Here is a 20,292-nt window from a genome sequence, read left to right as displayed (position 1 = left end):
AAACATAAAGTGCCAATCATAGTTTTGTTTTTTACTTAGCTAGCAACACAATCTGCACATTTAACTTATGGCTAACTCTAATTCATTTAATAAAAAAAAAATAAAAATGTGATTTATTTTGGGATACTGTTTTTCCAAACAGAAAAAATCTCAACTATATGGACAGAGACATTAAATGTAAATCATTTTTGTACTCTTCTGCACAGACAGACCAGGGGTTAACCCCACCCTCTGTGCTCAGAGAGAGGACAGAGATACAAGTGACAGATCAGGTCCAACCAGTCACAGATGACAAACCTTCGGTGTTGCCCCACGATTATCTGACAAACATTTGAGCCCTCTGCAAGAGTCTTTCTTTGAAGAAGTTTGATTTTCTGATAACGCAACCAACTTATTTGAATTTCTAGCCATTATTTTGCAAATTAGTTTCCACTGGCACAGATGATTCACTGTTTACGGAAGTGAATAGGAAGCTTTAGAATATTTCTGTTGATATTGTCAGCCCAGTAGCATTAAATTAGTTGTTCAAGTGCAGGCTCATCTGTACTTACTCATAGAAGTACCTGATTACTGTGACTCAGGAGACAGTCAGCTTTAAAGCCTGAGGAAGCTGTCTCTCTGCAGACGTATGTGCGTAGTTTGTGTTTGTGCCCTATCAGTCTTGCTGAGCACACAGGTGCAGATCCTACCTGAGGCAGACGGTCTGGTGCCAAGGGGTTGTAAAGCAATCAGACGACAGTAATATATACCTCAGCCTATCAAATAGCTAACAGAGCAGGAAAGGAACAGCGTGTTGATCCAGAAACAAACGGCATACAGCCTCCACCCCTCCCCATCTGGCCCAGGACGATCTGTTTTGATGACTGTCCATCACTATCACTCCAGAAACAGACTCCCAGTGCCACATTCAGACGCTGCAGCCATCCTCTGCAGTGGGTAGAGTTACCAATCACACACGCAGCACCAAAAGTGAGCATCTAATTTTGAACTTAAGTATCGGAAAATGTTTATTTAAGACAAAGCTTTGTGGACAGTAGAACATAGCAGCAGCTGACAGTGAACCTGAACAAAGACAAAACTTTATACTTAATGCTACAGAGAGCAGACAATTCCTGTATGATTTATATGATTGATTTCCATTATAGGCTGCTTGTCTGATCAATTGCTATTCTCATAAATTGAGCAGAAGCAAAGCTGTGCCCGGCGCTAACCCCAAGCCAACTATTCAGGTCAACTATTGAGAGATGCCACTATCACTACGGCAACAAGTAAAACAAACAATGCGTGGGTTTTGTATGTGTATGAAACATTAGACTCAAATCAGTCAGCCACACAAAATGCAGCTAGTGGGAAGAGAAGAAGGTCTGCGCCCAGTTCACCACGTCCTGCCTTTATGAGACAGTGTGGGTGGTGGGAGTTTAAAAGCTGTCAGACTTTTTTTATATATATATTTAATCCATGTTTACCACAATGGGGAGCTCTGTAAACACATGGCTTTGCCACAACATTATTCCAACAAGCCGTCGTGCTTGGATCTAGGGCTCACTGAGGTCTTTCCAATGAGAAGCTGATTTGACTCCAGGATGAGCTGGCTCCTAACTGTTTAACTTTTCCCAGGCCTTTATAACATTGTGGCTCGGAACAATGACGGGTGCGTTATAACTTTGAGAATTCAGATTCTCTTTAATCTGGCCCTCCAGTGCCATTTGTTCTTGTCCAGTTGTTCATCTGTCTTTAGTTTTCTGCATCTGGTCTCTCTGACTAATACTAGAGCTGGTACCTGCTCTTAATTCAATATAGTCGTGACAAACACAACTCGGCCCCTAGGCTGTTGAGTAATCATCTCATACACAGTGCGCACTCCAGGAAACTTTTTACATTGTGTGTCACTGTGTGGCTTCCGTAGGCAGAGAAGATTTCAACATATCCAATCAGGAAACAGTCTTAAGCCCTGGGAGAGCTGGCAAAAACATTTATATTCACCACATGTTTGTCGTGCGCCGGTAAGCGTGCACGCAAACTATTCTAGATGTGGTAATCACAGGCTCTTATCTCAGTGTCCATAGGAGGGAGGGTTTTATCAGCTCAGCTATACAACCTGGAGAAAAACAGAGTGTACACAAAGTGACCAGGGACACAGTGAGATGAAAACAGGAAAGAGAGGCCAAGTGCTAAAACAAACAAAACATTAGGTGTTGCGTACGATCATAACAACTTATGGTGATAGCTAACTTGGGACAGGAACAATAAATACTCTCAGAAAGATTATTGCACCATAGCTCATTTTCCTTAACTACTTTCAGATGTCTTATTTTGGCATGTGAGGGCAACCACAATAGTTGTTGGCATTGTATGTTTCTGCAAACCACAGATATGTAATATTTGTATGTTATTGTGTAGCAGATGACGGATTAGTTCAGTTTGAGTCTATACATTGTTTTTGAGGAAAATCCCTCTCAATCATTACTTATGACCCACTAGAAGTGTGTGGTGGTCTATTTGTGCCCTCTCCCTTTATTTTAAAGTTAAGGTCAGGGGCTTTATAAAAAGGTACCAGCCAGGTTCATGATAGTATCAGCAAGCATAAAAGTGACACTGCGCCAAAGAAACTCAAATATACTGAGGCAAAATGCCAAACAAGAGTGAATCAGTGGATGGCTTTAACTTTCATGTTTGCAGGCCAGTATGTTTACAATCAGTAACCAATAAGTCTGCATAGTATACCTTTCAAGTGTGGTTATGTTTAGGCCCAAAAATCACTTGGTTAGGTTTGGAATGGAAGTTTTGGCTTAAAAGACCAGCATTTGGTGGCGTAATCGCGGCTGGAAATGCTGCCAATGTCTCAATAAAAACAGTTTTGACGGCACAATGGCAAGTGGAAATGCCACCAATGTCTTGCTAAGAAAAACTGGCTAAAAGAACCCACTTATGGCTGCTGTAAATGCTGCTGATGTCTTGCTAGAAAAACAGACAATTATGACAGCGCAACCGCAGCTGTAAATGCTGCTCATGACTAAATAAATGCCTAGTTATGATGGTAAAATCACGGCTGGAAATCCTGCAGATACCTTGCTAAAAACACACATGCTTTTGGTAGTGCAATCACAGCTAGAAATGCTGTCAATGTTTCACATTAGAACACACAGTTGTGGTGACATGATGGCCACCTGAAGTGCTTCTGATGTCTCTCTAAAAATTCACCCTTCAGTGGCACAATCAAACATCTTGCTAAAAACCTCCAGCTTTTGGTGACATCCATCTGGCTGGATATGGTGCCGGTGTCATCACCTCCCGATGACAAAGTCAGATCATGTACATGTAATCTGAACTATGTCACCCTAGAAATGTTGATATGAAAAGCATGAAATATACAAATGGAAAATATATTTTGTTTGCAGAAAATACAATCCCAACATTTTCTTCTGGTGACTGGGCTGGTGAAGGAAGAGAAGAGAACTTTACTCATTTCCTCTGACCACCACACAGAAATAATTGACCCTGTTATGCAACATGAATATAACTGATAACAGATTGCAGAATAGGACAATGTGCCAACAGTGTGTCATCAGCATTGTATATAACTACTGTTCAAACACACTACAAATAGTGCAGAGGCTGCAGCGTCTGAAGGCGACATATGTCCGGTTTTTTTTTACATATGTGGGTAAGGAAGTGATCAGACCAACAGAATCCTAAAGTGTTACAGAGCACAGTTATTCACTGCTGAAGCATGCTACACACCCTCGCTGTAGCAGGAGTGACACTCATGACAACGTGCATGACTACAACAAGCTCTGACATTGTGTGCTCTCTGCAGGGTTGTATGTCATGATTAAAATGATTGTGTGTCTTCTCTAATCAGTCGCCAGTCACTGTGGCTCCAGTCGTGAAAGCTGTTGTCAGTGACTTGGACGCACAGCTTGGCCCTGGCTGAGGGGGCAGGCAGCACATCCTGCTTGGAGAGGAGACCCAGTGTAATGTCCCTGTCCCACAGCCGTGTGCCAACCAAACCGCATGAGTCAAGCCTTCGTGGTAAGTGTGGGTGGCTTCTCTCCTGTGACTACTCCCTGACCCATCTCTCTCAAACTCCCTCACACTCTTCCTCTCTAACTCCATCTTTTCCATGTGAATCATCAGGCCGATTTTTAGGTGATGAATGTTTATCCCCAGAAATACCTCCTTACTTCCTGACCATGATTGGACTGAAGGGGTAAATATCACCAATACTACACTGGCTTTGGAACAACATGACACTGTGTTTGCAGAGCTATAGATGTGTCACATGAGAGATCTACATTACGTCACATGGACACGTGCCTATGCAACCACAAAAGACCAGAGGACAGCAGGGAGTGGCGTTTGTGCTCTTATACAAGTCAGGTGTTCGTTGCAGGCCAGCACATCCATCAGACTTAAAGAGATACTTTTCTGATTTTCAGCCAGCTTTTTCTTAAAACAATGTGGGTGGTATGCGTAGATGAACTGTGGTAAACTTTCCTCCATCTAATGAGAGCCTTGATATTCCTCCTCACTCTCCCCCGCAAAACTCCTCCCAATTAAGTAATTAACATTATTTCAAGGAATTTTACTGGCTCTTGGGGCTGTTGCTCAAACTACAGCCTGTACTTCGGGATTTTGGTATTGCCCAACGCCAGCCACCTCAATACAGCTGATCAAGAGGCACACCCGCCTCTCTCTCTCTCTCTCTCTCTCTCTCTCTCTCTCTCTCTCTCTCTCTCTCTCTCTCTCTCTCTCTCTCTCTCTCTCTCTCTCTTAAACCTGGACTGAAATCATATCAGCTGTAAAATTAGGCAGTGCTGATCCAATAACGTCACCCTGGCTCCCTCATCAAAAATGGAATTTTTTCATTGGATTTTTGATCATTGCAGAAAATAAGCCACAAATGAATACCACTTTCAGGATTTTTAAAGCCTAAATGAAATTGCCTGAAGTAAACAGCTATTGCTATTGCTGAACTACAGTACGGTGCCATTGCCACTGCTACGAGGCTGCAAAGCTGTGTTTGGGGCATTTTGGCAGGATGATGTTCTGTAGTCTCATTTAGCCACTTGTTAGCAACTGTCTTTTTTAAACACATAAAAGCTTTAAAGTTCACAGTGAGGTATATACTGATGTATTTTATGTCGAAAAACAAAGCATGAAAGTCTCTTCAGCTCGTTTTGACCACAGACCTTATTTAAGGCTTCTAATCAAAAACTTATTAAAAAAAACATTGATTTTGAGATGAGGGAACCAGAGAGGCTGAAACGCTGACGGATTTCTGGGTTTTACAGACTCATTACTGGGGCTCTTGTTCTTCTCTGCACTGCCTATTTTTTGCTTTAAATGTGTTCAGAAACGGTAAAACGGTAAAACTAAGCAGCGTTGATCAAATGTAAATCAAAATTCTGTTACTGAGTTGCGTATTTCTAGCCTCAAATAATTTCAGGAACTTGTTTTGGCTTTATTTCTAACCGTAATACGAGATCCGCTATTGTTTCAAACGGACATTATGTCACCCACCAGCAGGCGCAAAGCATTCTGGTAGTTGTAGTTGTTTTTACCTCTTAGGCAAAAGCACCCTTTTTCTCAGTATTTGTGTCTTTCGACTGCAGAGACAGCCTAGTTTTATGTGACGTGCTTCTTTATGTCAGTGAAATACTTATTTAAGTCTTCCATTCCATTCTTCCCCTGCGTGTCTGCTGTTATTCTGAGTAACAGGCAACCAGGGACTAGGAAAACACATCTAGGGTTGTGTCTGCTTATTCTCACACAGAGTGCCAACAACATGCTGACATACTCCCATGAAGTGCTGCCTGTACTCTGAGCTCTGCTGTTCCTCCCGTGCTGACGTTATTCATCCAAAGTCTTACGCTCACAATGACTCAACTGCATGTGGACGTACTGTACGTACATGTGAATGCTCAGAAACACAAACTCAATACATTTCAGTTCCCGAGATGCTTTATCTACTTCCTATTAGCTCAGTTTCCCAGGGCAGGGGAAGAGCCAGAGGAAGCAGAGCTGTTGTTGTCTCTCTCGGTTGGGTGCTTCCTGTCCTGATAGAGGGCCAAGTAGAGATATCCCTGAAAGGAGCTGTTGGAACAGGAGAGGGAAGAGCTGGGTGTTTTGGACCCCTTTCAATGACTTACAATCTTATCTGGCCTGAGGTTGGTATGCATCCACTAGTTAGAGCCGGGCACAGTTAGGGAGAAAGTGTTAGAGACTCCCTGCTTCCCCTCTCCAGCACAAATAGTAAAATCTTTGCAGAGCTGCAGAAAGCCCTTCATCAGCGGACTTTAAAGGGGACCTATTATGCTTTGGAATATGTTGTGTCTTATGTATAGTGTAATAATAAAGAATGTTCAAATTAGACGTGGCTAAAGTTTTAGGATAACTGTATATAAAACTAAGCCCTGTGAGCAAAAAACTCAGGCTTCTTATTTTGCCGATGTTGTAAATTTCTCCTCAATTTTGGATCAGATTCTTGCTCAAAAATGTCTGGTCAAATAAAAGGAATAAAAGTGATGAAACAGGCAGATCTCAAAGGGCAGTTAAAGTACTAAATGAATAAAGTTTTTAAAAATATAGGAATAATAGCAATAAAATAATATAAGAAATAATATAACAATAATATTAACAATATAATAATATATATAATATAATATTAACAGTATAATTGTTGTTATAAAATTGTTAATTTCTCCACGATTTTGGATCACATCCCTGCAGGAATGTGTCCAGTTGTGTAAAGGACCTTTTTTTGGATGATTGTTCTCTGTTACAATCATTCCCAGCCTGTTCTCAATCCCAACTCATCAAATACCACTGCTTGGTCAGTGATAACAGTATCAGACACCAATGCCAAAAAGGAACCTTTCATGGCAGTATGATACGCCGCTGGTAACAATGTAATGTCAGGACCTGGAGCATCCCTGTTTGGATGGTGGATCCAACAAACGCTGAACTTTCAGCTAGTAGCCCACTGTTGGTGTCCTGCATAGATGTTGAGTCAAACCATGACTTCTCTAAACCTAACTACGTGCTTTTGTTACACAAGGAAATCAAGCTAAATACGAGGTGCTTGTAGGATGTACATTTATTTTAAAAAAGACTGTATGCATCTAATGAGCAGAAACTGTACTTTCCTGTAAAAACAGAAGTGTATTTTAAAAAAGACACAATGCATGTGACAAGTGTAAGTAGACACACCTCTTTGGAACGTCAACAACAGACGCAGGAGGGTACCTACCATATAATATGTAGGCGTGAAAGTCCACTGACCAAAATACAACCAGTCAGAGCAGACTGGACTTTTTCTGGAGGGGGGCTTAGAGCGACAGGTGCCAAACAAAGTGTTTCAGACAGAGGATAAATTAAAGCCTCCCAGCACAGACAGTATGAGGAAAATAAAGTGGTTTTTGACCATTAAAGCATGCAAACATGTTAAAGTCGAACCTTAAATACAATTATAAACCTGAAAATGATCATAATTGGTCCCCTTTAATGTAAAAATACCTTTACATCTTGACTGTTATCATGCTTTTTACCATACAGAGAGCAGACACTCATTTCAACCATTGATTGTTTGTTCTTAATCTAAAAAGACTCAGACTGAGAGATTTTGTCTGGATTTGTTTGGTGTTTGCAGCATTCCAGACAGCATTTCAAAGGAGCTACTTTCAGCTCTTTAATGAGCATGAACTTAATTAGCGGGTCCTAGTGGGAACACTTTGCAAGCTCACTTCAAAAAAGATTGCAGCTATGCAGGATAAACTCAAAGCACTAACTTTGCAGCATGTTGTTTTATATAAACAACAACACTCTATAATATGCCAAACATTTGTGTAAATCTATAGTTATGCATAGCAGCAGTGTCTGTCATGGCCAACTAAGTGCAATCATTTTTGTAATATATTATTGTTTGGGGTTTTTTGCTTCAGCGTGACAGACTCTGTCATCTTGTTCTCCTGTCGACTTCGAGCTACATTTCAAGATGCTGACTTTCAGTTTGAACTCTAATCTGAGTAAACATTCAAAGACAGGCCAACTCCCTGTCTGTCTCATCTGTCTGTCACTGCGTGTGTATCTCTCTCTCTCTCTTTTATGACATGATTGTGGCATGTGAGGCTCAATGTGTGGAAAAACATAATCATCTGAGTGTTTGAGGTGGGACAAATGTAAACATTAGGCTTTTCATCCTGTCTGCAGATAAGAGTTACGGAAATGAATGTGATTAAATAATGACGGGAGGACCGGATAAGTCGAGACTATCATCAGTAGTCAGGATAGCCGAGCTTATCCTTGTCAAGGAAGCATGACTGGTAATTGGATGGCCGGCTTTTGTCGCCTACAAATGAAGGACACAGATACTGATGTCTCAGACGTCACAGACACACATGCTCATGGAAAATTACCCGTGCTTTAATCTGAAGCTTTGTACTCAAGTGTATTCTTTGCAGAGTTATTTCAGGGTATTATGGCAACACTTTAATTAGGCAAGGCTAATTATCAGGCCGGAGACATGCTCGAGGGCCGTTGTCTGATGTCTGATATGTTTGATCTCTCTCATAGTAGAAACTTAACATGAGCTGAGGAACTTTTCTCAACACTTTCACTAAGTTCCGAGAAAGTTTCTAAACTGAGGGTGAAGCTGGGTTTCTTTTATAAAAACAAATGCTGTTTCTCTGTTGGTGCATGGAAAAAAATGGTTCAAATGAAGCTTTTGTAAACAGTGGTGACATTTTAAACATGCATGCAAATTCATCTTGCTTGAAAATGTTAGCTTCAGTGTACCATGCTGCGCTACGATTTTCGGGTTTCCGCCCACATCATCGCAGTTTTCATGAGAAAGTGGGTTTATCTTCTATATACAACTATAGCGTGCAATACTTTTCTTTATAAGGCTATTTTACATGAACTCTCCCCTTTTATTTTCTTTACTGAATCCTAAAACTGTCAGTCGTTGCAGCCTTTACTGAGGTGGACAACTTATGTACGTCATACCTTAAACCCGCACTGTCTTTGGTGAAAGTGCTTTTAAAGTTTTTGCTCCCGTGGTGTCAGCTATAAAGTCACCTTAAACTACTATTTTGTAAGCCTGAGAGATTTTAAAAACAGGATTAAGGACTCTTTGACCACTAAATGCGCTTGTCTGGCTACTGAACACTGCTAATGTAGTTGTATGTTGTAAATTGGTTCATTTTTTAAGTCTTATGTTTGTAAAAAAAAAAAACAACTTCCTGCTAGTTGTTTTGAACTTTTTGCTGTTGCGTTCTTAGTTTGTTTGTGCTTGCTGTGCTGCTGTCTCGGCCAGGACTCTCTTCAAAAAGAGATTTTGAATCTCAATGGAACTATTTCTGGTTAACCCTTTGAAATCTGGATCGGCATTCATTTTTTTGTACTGACTTCCAACACATTTCAAAAGTATTTAAACCTTTGAACCCTGGGCAAATTGGTTTTATGTCTTTCGAAAGCATGGGGAAAAAAGACAGTGAGCGTTTTTGCAAGAAATGTCCCACAAAAAAAATAGTTGACTTAGAAAATTATCTTAAAAGAGCTATTTACAGTTGAGTATTAAGTAATTTTTTTTTTAACCTTTTTTACTTTTAATGAATTTTATGCATAGTTTTTGGTCTTTTTTTTTAAAGTTGCTCATTGCCTTCTTCCCATGTTTTTAAAAGAAATCAAGCAAATTTGCTCATGTTTCAAAGAGTTAAATAAAGGTTACATAAAAAAACAAACAAACAGTGCTGTACTAAATGGGTGCTATCTGTAAAACTACAGTGATCGCTCCTATCTTTATTCTTTTGAAAATGTCTTCTGAAGACAGACGCGTTCAGGGTCTGGTTCGGGTCGCCAGAGATAACATACGAGGCTCTTTAACGCAGGAAGTGTCACAATGTGTCTTAACCACTTCGACATGAGCCCCTATTTAAAGCCAGTCCTTCAACAAAGGCAGTCTGAGGTCAGAGGCACACGTATGCCAGTGTGATATCTCTAAGAGAAGTGTAAAACGACACTCTTTTGCTGTGTAGTGCATATCTCACAACGCTTGTCAGCAGAGGGGATTCAGGGAAGGCACCAAATGATGGAGTAATTATGTCAAGAGCTTTACAGTAAATATAGTTTTAGGGAGATTTGAGGGTGCTAAGTATAGACAGCTGCTCTCAAAGTGAAAAAAAAACTCTTAAAATGAAAATATTTACCTGTGTGCATGTCTGTCTGTACGTCTGTGTGTAAACTCAAGTATGTGCATGCGTTTCTGTGTGCACACATGAGTCAATATGAGTTTATGTGCACGTCTGTGTATACAGCAAAGTCTGTTTTTTTACTTGATGAGGAAGTAACAAGCACATTTTGCCCCGTGAGCTTGGTGCACACCTCCCACACGCCCTGAGGCTCCAGAGGCTCTCGCAGTGTTTGGTCTGGGGCGGCTCCCCGGCTGATTTACTTCCTGCCAGGGACCACAGCGGTGCATGGAGGAGAGCCTCTGCAGGGTTTGCCGGAAGGTGGAAAGAAGGCAAGGATAAACTTAGATTTATGTTAAATTTACAAGGCATAACAGCCGTTAATTCTTCTTTTCATCACCTCTTCAAACAGAAGCTGTCTGTCGAGAGGCCCGACTGTTTAGAAACATGCACACTAACCCTACAGGACGAAGCATGAACTATGTTTGAAAGTTAAATCAGAATAACACTGTTGCACCCAAGTAGACCTCGAGAGCCATCAGCTTCACTTGTTATGTGATTTAAAAATAGGTTGTACAGCAGTGATAACCCATTATTTTTTCTGCAGAGCTGAGAATAATCTGCTGGCTCCTAGATAATTACAGTCCTTATTTAAACTTGACTTTGAATGTTCTTTCCACCCAGAGCTAAATTTACAAAGCGGGGAAGGTGGCTCCTGTGCCTTCTTTTATGTCTCGACAGTAACATGGTGTAAGATATCTATCATTTCTCAGTTGTTTTGGAAGCAAATGCAGCAAATAAAATAAAATATAAAGATTTAAAGCTTGAGACGGATAACAGAGCAAAAGAATTACCAACATGTCTAAATAAAATAAAGTGTTGGGTCACAGTGAGCCTGCGAAATGATACGCATCATAGATTCTATAAGTCTGTGTATGAATTACATTACTAATACTAAAAGTATCCACTCATTTAGTGTTTTTCATGATGAGTTTGATCTAATGTCGGTCCAAAATCTCCCAGGTTTTCATCCAGGTTGAGATCTGTTCACCCGGTGCTGTAGTTTCCCTATTCGCTGCAGTTTTCCGCACCTTGGCCCTTCTTGGCCCTAGTCTGTCTTTTTTTTAGCGGATTCAGCATGTTGAATTGGCATCGGAGACTCCAGAGCTTATCGGAGACTAAAATCACTCTGAATGTTCAGCTCAGCGCATGAAAGATAAATGAAAGTGAGGAAAGTAAACAAAGAGCTGAAGTGAGTTTAAAACAAACTTGTTATATCCAGTAAGATATATTTTTTTTAAGCTGTTGAGCTCTTTTGCAGAATCATTTCCTGATGGTTTGTGTAGTTGTTCACTGGTGCAGGGTAAATATACTTTGTTCTTTCAACATTGGATTGTGTTGTTAATGTGCTAACTTGCTAACTAGCGTCAGGATGGTCTTGACGTGGTCTTTCGGTATCCTTTTTTAAACAACGATTAAAGACAACCATCATCTGCCAGTATGGGGAGTTATTTCCTCTCATACAGGCACAGAATGTACTTGCTGGTTGGCCTTTGGTTGTAGTCTTTGCGTTTGTTTATATGCAACTTTTTAGCCAACATACAGCGACTTGAGGTGTCGCAACAGTTGGCTTTTGTCACTTCTAGTTCTGCTATGTTCTTTTTTGGTGTGTCTGGGCCTTATGCCAACATAGGTAAAGATTTTAGGGAGGACATAGGGGACACATATCCTCAGTATTTCGAACATGTGCAATTGCCCCTTCCCCCCAATAAAAACATGGTTATGGTTAGGAAGAGATCATGTCTGGCTTAAACCACCTACTTTTAGTGCCACAATCCCCACAGGAAACAAAGCAATGTCTTGAACAGAGGTCTGTAGCTTGGCAACCATCTTGCTTAGGCCGGTTTAGCTACATGTAATCAGAGGTACATTTCTAGAAGCACTGTCATGATGTGTCATGTGAACGTAAAATGCCCGAACTTTCTTCTGGCGACTGGTTTACATCCTGCATTTCACTACATATTGTGACAAATGAAACCACTAAATTCCTTAAATCATCAAATTTATTAAGGTTTTTCCTTTTACTTTATCGCCGGCCTGTATATGTGAAACAGTAAAATGATGAAAGGGAACATTTCCGTGAAATCTGCAGGAATAACCCTAAGGGCCCTGTAATAAACACACTGATGTAGCTGTGTCTGTCCAGAATTCAATGTTCTCCAATAAAACCCCACTAGTTAGTGTGACTTTGCATTAACTCTGGAAAAAAAAGTGCAAATAATGTTGTAGTGCAGAGTCGATGGCAGTTTAATGATTTATCTGGCTTAGCTTTCACCATGCGGCCCTGAGGCTGTTACAGACCCTGACGACTGAGTGTAGGACAGGACTGCACTTCCACCCACACACCCTTCTCCCCCCGGAGCGCCACATTTTGCCCCAAACATATGCTTCTGCACAGCCAACCTGCTCGTAAGGGGACGGAAAATGGGAGCTGGACCTCATCTGCATTCTCGTGAACCCGTAGGCTCTCTCGTTAAGAGGCTTGAGAGAGCAGTGATCCAGAGTTTTTCTGTTGTGAGGAATTAATGTGGCTGCTGCCCTGCGCCAGATCAGGTAGTCTGGCTGACTTCATCAGGGGCTCTAAATCCATGTGTGAATGGAACAAAAGGCGCTCTGACAAAGCACATACTCTGCCCTGAATGACTCAGTCCCTGTCATCAGGCCTTGCCACATGCACTCATTCACACACACACTCACAAACGGGGAAACAGGAGTTGTTCAGCTCGCTGACTGCAGCTCATCTGTGGAGTGCATCCTTGGTTACACATGTGTTTTTCTGTCCTCTAAGTGCGCCAAGGGAGCAATGCTTTCCTAACCCTGTGGCTACTGATTTATACTTCACTCCATCAGAAGTGCCCCCTATTGATGGCAAGCCTGCTGATCTCCTTGGTGGACAACATCTGAAATCTTTATCAGCAGAGTGAGGGTCCTTTGGTCTGGCTGTGTGCTGTGTCTAATATCCCCCATGAGTGAACCAGGAAATCAGGGGAAGAGCAAACTCCCCCAGCAATCAGTTGTTACTGAAGATAAATAGATTGCTACATTAAGCAAAGCCTTTTCCTCCACAGGCTGACATCAGGAACACCGGAAACCTGGGATACTCATCGGCCAAATGCCAGAAACTTCTGTTTTGGACGTTTGAAATACAATACAGGCATTACATAGCGGGAAACAGGTAATGTTTTTCTTCACGAGACCCTTCAGGATTCAATAATGCAGCCAGGACAGAAAATGAAAATGTAGGCAGAAGATAGCTGATGTTCTGCGCACTGAATATTAGTTGTGAGGCCGGAAACAAGGCATATTAGGAGCGGGTTTCCATCTGTGTCAGTCAATCCTGTGGCGCTCCAGCAGTGCAGCCTGTGAGCAGAGTTGGCTCTGAACCAGCGGCTGGAGAAACCAGCGTGACGTTCAACATCACACCACAGCTGTCGTTTTCACAGCTTCTCCCCAAACACCAGACACAAACAAGTGCGGGTGTCTGTGTCGGGGATCATGTGTGACTGAGGCCCTTTTTACGCAGAGATTGCACTATAGGGCCACTATGAAGTTCATTCTTTATGCCTCTGTTGTATTTTTACACAGAACCAAATGATGGAGGCGTCATTCTGCTCCAGTGTGTGATTATAGATGGTATGCTGGTAACGTGAAACCAAGAGAGGCATGGTGGGCGTGATGTGCAACACAACAGCTTTGGCCTCTATCATGACATAAAACAGCGCTTTCTAAACCATAACAATGGCATGACATGCCATTAACAATCATTTACTGTCCCTGTTTAGCTCGTTCTCATTTTGAAATAATTAAAATTGCTGCTTTGACAGCACATGATTAACACTGTTAGACCGTGTCAGGTGAGAACGCGGCCAGACATAACTGGTCACGGTGTAAATATTAGGGGTTGACCGACATTGGTTTTTCAGGGCCGATACAGATCATTAGTAGTTAACTGACATTTGGAACAGATATGCATTTATAAGAAAAATAAAAATCTTTGTCATTATTTAGAATTTGGAATATAACAAACTCCAACACAGAAACTTTGATTAAATGCCTTTGCCAAATATTTAATCAAAACTAATACTTTCAACATCATAAACAGAAAGTTCTCAGCAACTTCTTTTTTTTAATAAACTCAAGTGAAAATTTAAATAAAAAAATTAATAAATAAAAATGTCTACCTGAGTTTAGACAAAGCAAAAGTTCCTCTGATGCTGACGCTTTCTTTTCACTTTTTAATTAATTAATTTGAGTGGTGATCTATAAAAGAAAACGTTGATACAGATAATCGTCAAAATGCCAAATATCGGCCCCAGTAATCGGCCAGACTAATAATCTGTCGACCTCTCGTTTTTATATGCCGACATATGGCCAGGCACTTGCTGCATTTGCATGATACACTGAAGGGTGGCAGCATGTTGAAACACTGCCGGTAACGACCTCATTTAAGAAGCACAAGGGTACGGGAGGGGTAGTGGATAGGTCCAACAAACCAGTGTCCGGTGTTTGCTTCCCATCTGAATGTGATGTTTTTTTTCTACATTTTACCATGTGCCAACTTTACCTAATCCTAACCATCCTTGCCAGCATGTGCTTTTGTTGAAGTCCCGGGGTCGGTTGCCATGTGTTTGTGTTGCCAAACATAAGCACATGTCGTGTCATTCCACCATGTGCTTGTGTTGACATCACGGTAGCGGCATCCTGCGGCATCAGTAGCAGATGCAGAAGGATACCTATTAGAGCATAGTATGTAGACATAGAAGTCCACTGCAAAGCAGCAATATTTGACGACTTCGGATGAGAATGTGTTGCCACGTTATATTGTGGCTGATCTCTGCTCGGAGGGTAAGGAGCTCATTGAACCTCATTGTTTTCCCGTTTTGCAGACATTTACAGCCACGGTTCCTCTTCTTTGAGTTTGCTGCTAAATGCTACAAGCTGCTTTTTAAATCTTACGTGGTGCATCACACACATAACACGTCATCAAAATGTTGCACTTGTCCTGTCCATGGTCCCGTCCTGCTGGCTTTCCTATTAATATAATATAAACACCATTTTGGCGTTTTTACTACCTCCCGTGGCAGATTAAAGATGAGACCACTCTGTTCCACCCATTCCATGATCGTTCCTTTTATACAGAATGTCAAAGCAACTCAAAGCAGAGTAACGGCGCAATATTTCTGACTTTACACTTAATTTCTCTGTGGTTACCTTCTCCATCCACCCTTTCCAACGTGTAGAATTTGACGTGCACACTGATGTTGTCAGAGTTTGCACTTCTAGTCAAGGAAAACCTGCTATTTTTTAGGCCCCAACTGAGAACCAACTTTTCAGGTTCCAAGTCAATGTTGTTTTTTTTTTTGGTTGGAATGCTCTAAACAATTCAAAATTTTGTGTGATAACCATAAACATGCTCCACGTTGGTAGAAAGGGTTTGTATGTTTTCATTCTTTTTTTTAATACTTCCCAAAATCCAAAAAGAAGAATAATTACAGCATGAATGTCTCCCTAATAACCAGCCATCATAATCACTAACATGACTTTGATTCAGGCTCAGTCATCGGACGAGCTCGCCAATAACTCCCCCGGTCTGTCTAAAGTGATCCTCAGGTCACTGAGACTAAACACACCCTGTCATCATCAAGGAGGCGATGTGGCTCGCTCCACCCATTACTAACAGCAGGCTGTGGCGGCACTTGAACCACTCAACATAACAATGTTGAGGAGTGATGCAATGATGACTCGCTATTGCTGCTTTTGATTATATTGAGCTCCAAAATAGAAAATACCTGCATGTGAGGTAATTTACTCTAAGATCCCTCCATTTCCCAGAAGCCTTTGTACCAATACAGGAAGTGAATAATAGGATAAGCAGCTGAAGGATTCTCAGGAGTTTGGTATGGTTAACAAGTAGAAGTGCTTTAATATGGCCGTATTTACATTGTAGTGAGAGATGACAGCCCGTTGCCTGGGGATTTGTGTTTTGTTTCCACGGCAGGAGCCAAGTGTGTGTGGGTCTGCCAGACGAAACCGCGATCCAGCAGTAATACACGGTGATGTGTCAGCCTGAGCCTCAGCACTGCAGCTCACAGCTGCACTGGCTGGACCAACAGCTCGTCTGTAGTGGGAATCATGGAGGCAGGACACAGTTATGATGAAATGAAAAGAACATTCTCACTGTGGGCTGCTGTTGCATTTGTCAGTGGATAATTAATGTGTCTGCAGGTCCTTCAAAAAGCTTTAAATGTCCTAATTTCAATTTTACAGGTATTAGGCCTTGAAAGTCATTAACCCTATAAAATCCGGAGTGATGTCATTTCTCTTGTTCTGCTTTCAGAAGTCTTTCACAGATATTTAAACATTTAGGCCCTGGGTGAGTTGGTGTGAGCAACTTGATGAGAAATGTTCCACAAATTGCAAATAAAAAGAAGGCATAAATTAATTTCATAAATGAAAATAATTCTGAAAATATTGAGAGCAAAGAAAAAAATGTGAGATAAAAAGTATTTCTAAGTATCATAATAACACATTTAAAATTATGTTACAAAATTATTATAATTTGTAAGCACTTTTTTCCTAGGTCATGTTTGTTTTTTTCTTTCTTTTTTTTAAATGCATATTTTTAAACTAATTTGCAGGAAAATTTCTTGTATTTCTTGCTAATTTGGGGTCATTTCTTCATTTGCTGCCCATTGCTTTCTTTTCATGTTTTTGAAAGAAACCAGGCCAATTTGTTCAGGTTTCAAAGGGTTAACCAGTCTTAATTTGACTTTGTTAGGTCCTAATTGCCACAAACATTTTTATTTAATTTCATTTATCCATCTTTTAATTTCTTGATGTCAAAGTGAGGCAGGCTAGGACATTATGAATATATTTTTCTGGAAAATTTCTCTTCATTTTTTGATAATAGTAATTTCAAAGATGAATTTCCATTTACTCATTTTTTTTTTTGCAGGACTTTTTGGAACATTTTTTGCCAAGTTGCCCATTATGTTTTCCCTGTGGTTTTGAAAGAAATGAAACCAGTTTTCAGAGTTTAAAATTGTCATGAAAGGCGCCCGAGTGCAGCACATGAAACGATGATGATGATGTTGATGTTGATTTCATGTGGTAAAGGGTTAAGTGATGAAGTTGCAGTGTTTGCAAAGCTGGCTACAAAATACCTAAAGTAACTTTTAAGTTTTACAAAGGGATAGTCAGCAAATGTCGGTTTAAACCAATGCTTTGTTGCAAAGAAAAATGTAAACAGAGCAAAAACAAACAGGAGTTCGATATCTATTCACTGAAGTCTTCTACAGACTCTCAGGTTTGACGTCACCTTACTACAACACTGAACCCTCTGCTGCTGTGTTTATATCAGTGTGAGCTTTGGACTTAGGCTAAATGTGCACGTAATTTAATGACCTCAGCAGGCAGGAGCAATCAGTGCTGTGACCTCCATAGTGAATAAATCATTTACACTGATGATACAGGTTTTTTTTTTTTTTGAACAAAACTCCACCCTTCCTGTTGGTGAGGGATTCATAGTAAGCTTAGAGACTGAAGTGTCACTCTGTAAGTATACCATTGTGTTGGAGCGTGAGCCACAAAGGGAAATTCCTTTCTGCTCCAAGTGCAGCTGAGAGGAAAACGAGCTGAAGGTGTCATTTTTTTGGGGGTGGGAGGGCGCTGGATGTGGTGGATAAATCTCAGCGTGAGTCATGAAGCAGAAGCAAAGAAAAGGCAAAGTAATTTCTCCTGAAAAGGATATTCTCTTTGACACAATTTCTTTTATCCGTCATCTCAAGCTCTGATTTGGGCTGCCTCTGGCTGTGGGTGCTTATCTCCCTCCCTCACTAACTTTTTTATTTTTTCTCTCCCTGACGAACTTTATAAGGAACTTCCTGTGAGTGATGACATCACAGTGTGGCTCACAGGCGGTTTGGGGGGTGGGGGGTGCTGGAGTGGGAGGAGAGACAGTTTGGATGAGAAGTCTTTTTATCCCTCTGAGTCTGTGCGGTGAAACATGGAAATAGTTTTATGAACAGAATCAGATGTAAAGCAGAAATAAACCTAAAACCAGTGGTGGATGATGCATGCATGAATTAAAATGCATGCCAAAACCTTAAAATTATAAGAAAAAAAATCATTATTTAAAAAACAGTTATATAAAAAGAAAAAACAACAAAGAACTCAACATTATTTTTTAAAAAAAGGAAACATTCAAAAAACTCTAAATTATCAACAAAGAAGAAACCACAACAGTTAAAATCGGAGTAAAATATTGGGTGACATGAAAGAAAATACTCAAGTAAAGTACAAGTATCTCAAATTTGTACTTAGGTATAGTACTTGAGTAAATGTACTTGGATACATTCTACCACTGCCTAAAACACAGCTTTATTGCACTGGATTTTACGACATTTTATTTTTCTCGCTTTTTAAAATGTGTTTATTATTTCCTGCACCATCTGCCACATTAAACTTATAAATCGTTTTAAAATTCTGATACTCGGTTCGTCCACGTTCACACACACAAACTATAAATCTCACCAAGCAAAAACCTCTGCTGCTGGTCACAACTGGCCCAGGGAATCCCAAAAATGCCTGAAATTATAAAGGGGGATTAGTGATAGCCTGGTCCACACGGGGGCCAAATATGTAATGATAAGCCTTTTGGGTTTGGGGGGCCCCCGTGCTGAAGCTGTAAAGGATTTACGAACTCAGACACAAGAACACTCTGTTCTCTCCCTCGCACACACCTCTGCTTTCTGCCACTATTGATTCAACACACGACTTGTTTGTAGCTATTGTATCGCTGTGTTTGGTTAGCGTGCATGTCAGTGTTGGGTTTGTATAGCCCGGTTAGGTTAGGTGACATAGTTAATACAACACCACTTAAGATCTAAGTAGGCTAAGTGACTGGAAATAAAGGGTGTGAGTGAGGGATGGTACGTCTCAAGGTTATTCACATAAACTAAAACAAAGAAAAATCTATTTATATCAGTCCTGCAGTATGTTTTTTTTTTTTAAATTACACTGTGTTTTAGTGAGCATCAGACAAATAGAGAACAGGTCCAGCTAAAAGAAAATGCCCTGGGTGATCTGATAAGGGAGCCATGAAACAATCTGGGCTTCATTCAGCGAGGAGCTGTGCAGATAAGAGTCTTTCTGGCTGTTTCTTTGCCTGTTGTCTGTGTTATCTACCCCGGAGACATCCCCATTACTGCCTCTGTCTTCCTGCAGGTTTCTGCAGTTCACTTTTGACTGCAGCATGTTTGCTTGCAGTTTATGAAACCACACATATAAAGTACAATATAGGTAAAACAATTTTTAAAGTCTAAACTTGCAGGATGATGCTGCTGCCAGTATCTGTGGCCCCCCACCTCTCCTCTCGATCCATGTCTCTCTCATGCACCTTTTGAAATGTTTTTTTTTAAACAAACCTTTGCTTTCTTTTCTTTTTTGGACCCCTGATTTCCCTTTCTTAGGGAAAGACATGATAGTGTATGATGCTGCTCCAGCAGCCTAAGTAATAGCCCATTTTACACTGCCTGCTCAAGGCACAAATATTGCAGTATTACTACTATGTTCTGCATAAAAAGTGTGATTGCGGAGTGGGGCGACAGAGTCGTTGGTGAAGACTGTTGTTGCAAGAATTAGCACTTAGATTGGGGACAGAGATGTGTTGCCCTTAAGGTAGTATTATTGTACCTTTAAACGGAGGCAGCGTTGTAGAAAGTGGAGGTCTGTGCAGTTATACACATGTTGACATGCAGACTAATTTCACAAAATATTTGCTCTATTATATATTACCATTCTGTATCTGTAAATTTTCAGAAAACTTCACAGATACAGAGGAGATGAACACAGAGCACAGACAGGAGGCTCCATCCATCTTCGACTCTGCATATAATGTTGAGCATAAATAAGCCCTTAAACTTCACGCCTGCCATGCCTCTTTTGGTTCCATGATGCCAGCATGCCATCTAAAATCAACACTGGAGTGGCACAATGCTGCCATTGTTTGGTTCTGTTTAGAGACAAATTCTTGTGCGGGGCA

At 40.8% G+C, this 20,292-nt stretch overlaps 1 long non-coding RNA gene across 1 annotated transcript in view; it reads left to right on the top strand.

The window, feature by feature from the left end:
* LOC148190225 (uncharacterized) overlaps window positions 1-16,206 on the top strand; it is a 48,442-nt gene extending 32,236 nt beyond the window's left edge. Inside the window, exon 3 of the long non-coding RNA XR_015779153.1 lies at window positions 13,319-16,206. This is a non-coding gene — a long non-coding RNA (uncharacterized LOC148190225). The remainder of the gene's footprint in view (window positions 1-13,318) is intronic.
* Window positions 16,207-20,292: the final 4,086 nt, after the last annotated feature.

The sequence above is a fragment of the Plectropomus leopardus genome, chromosome 2, assembly GCF_026936395.1.
Source record: "Plectropomus leopardus strain MGB_pleo_1.0 chromosome 2, ASM2693639v1, whole genome shotgun sequence".
Classification (NCBI taxonomy): Eukaryota; Metazoa; Chordata; class Actinopteri; order Perciformes; family Serranidae; genus Plectropomus; species Plectropomus leopardus.
The sequence above is the reverse complement of the archived record's forward strand: the minus strand, read 5'-3'. Positions and strand labels throughout refer to the sequence as shown.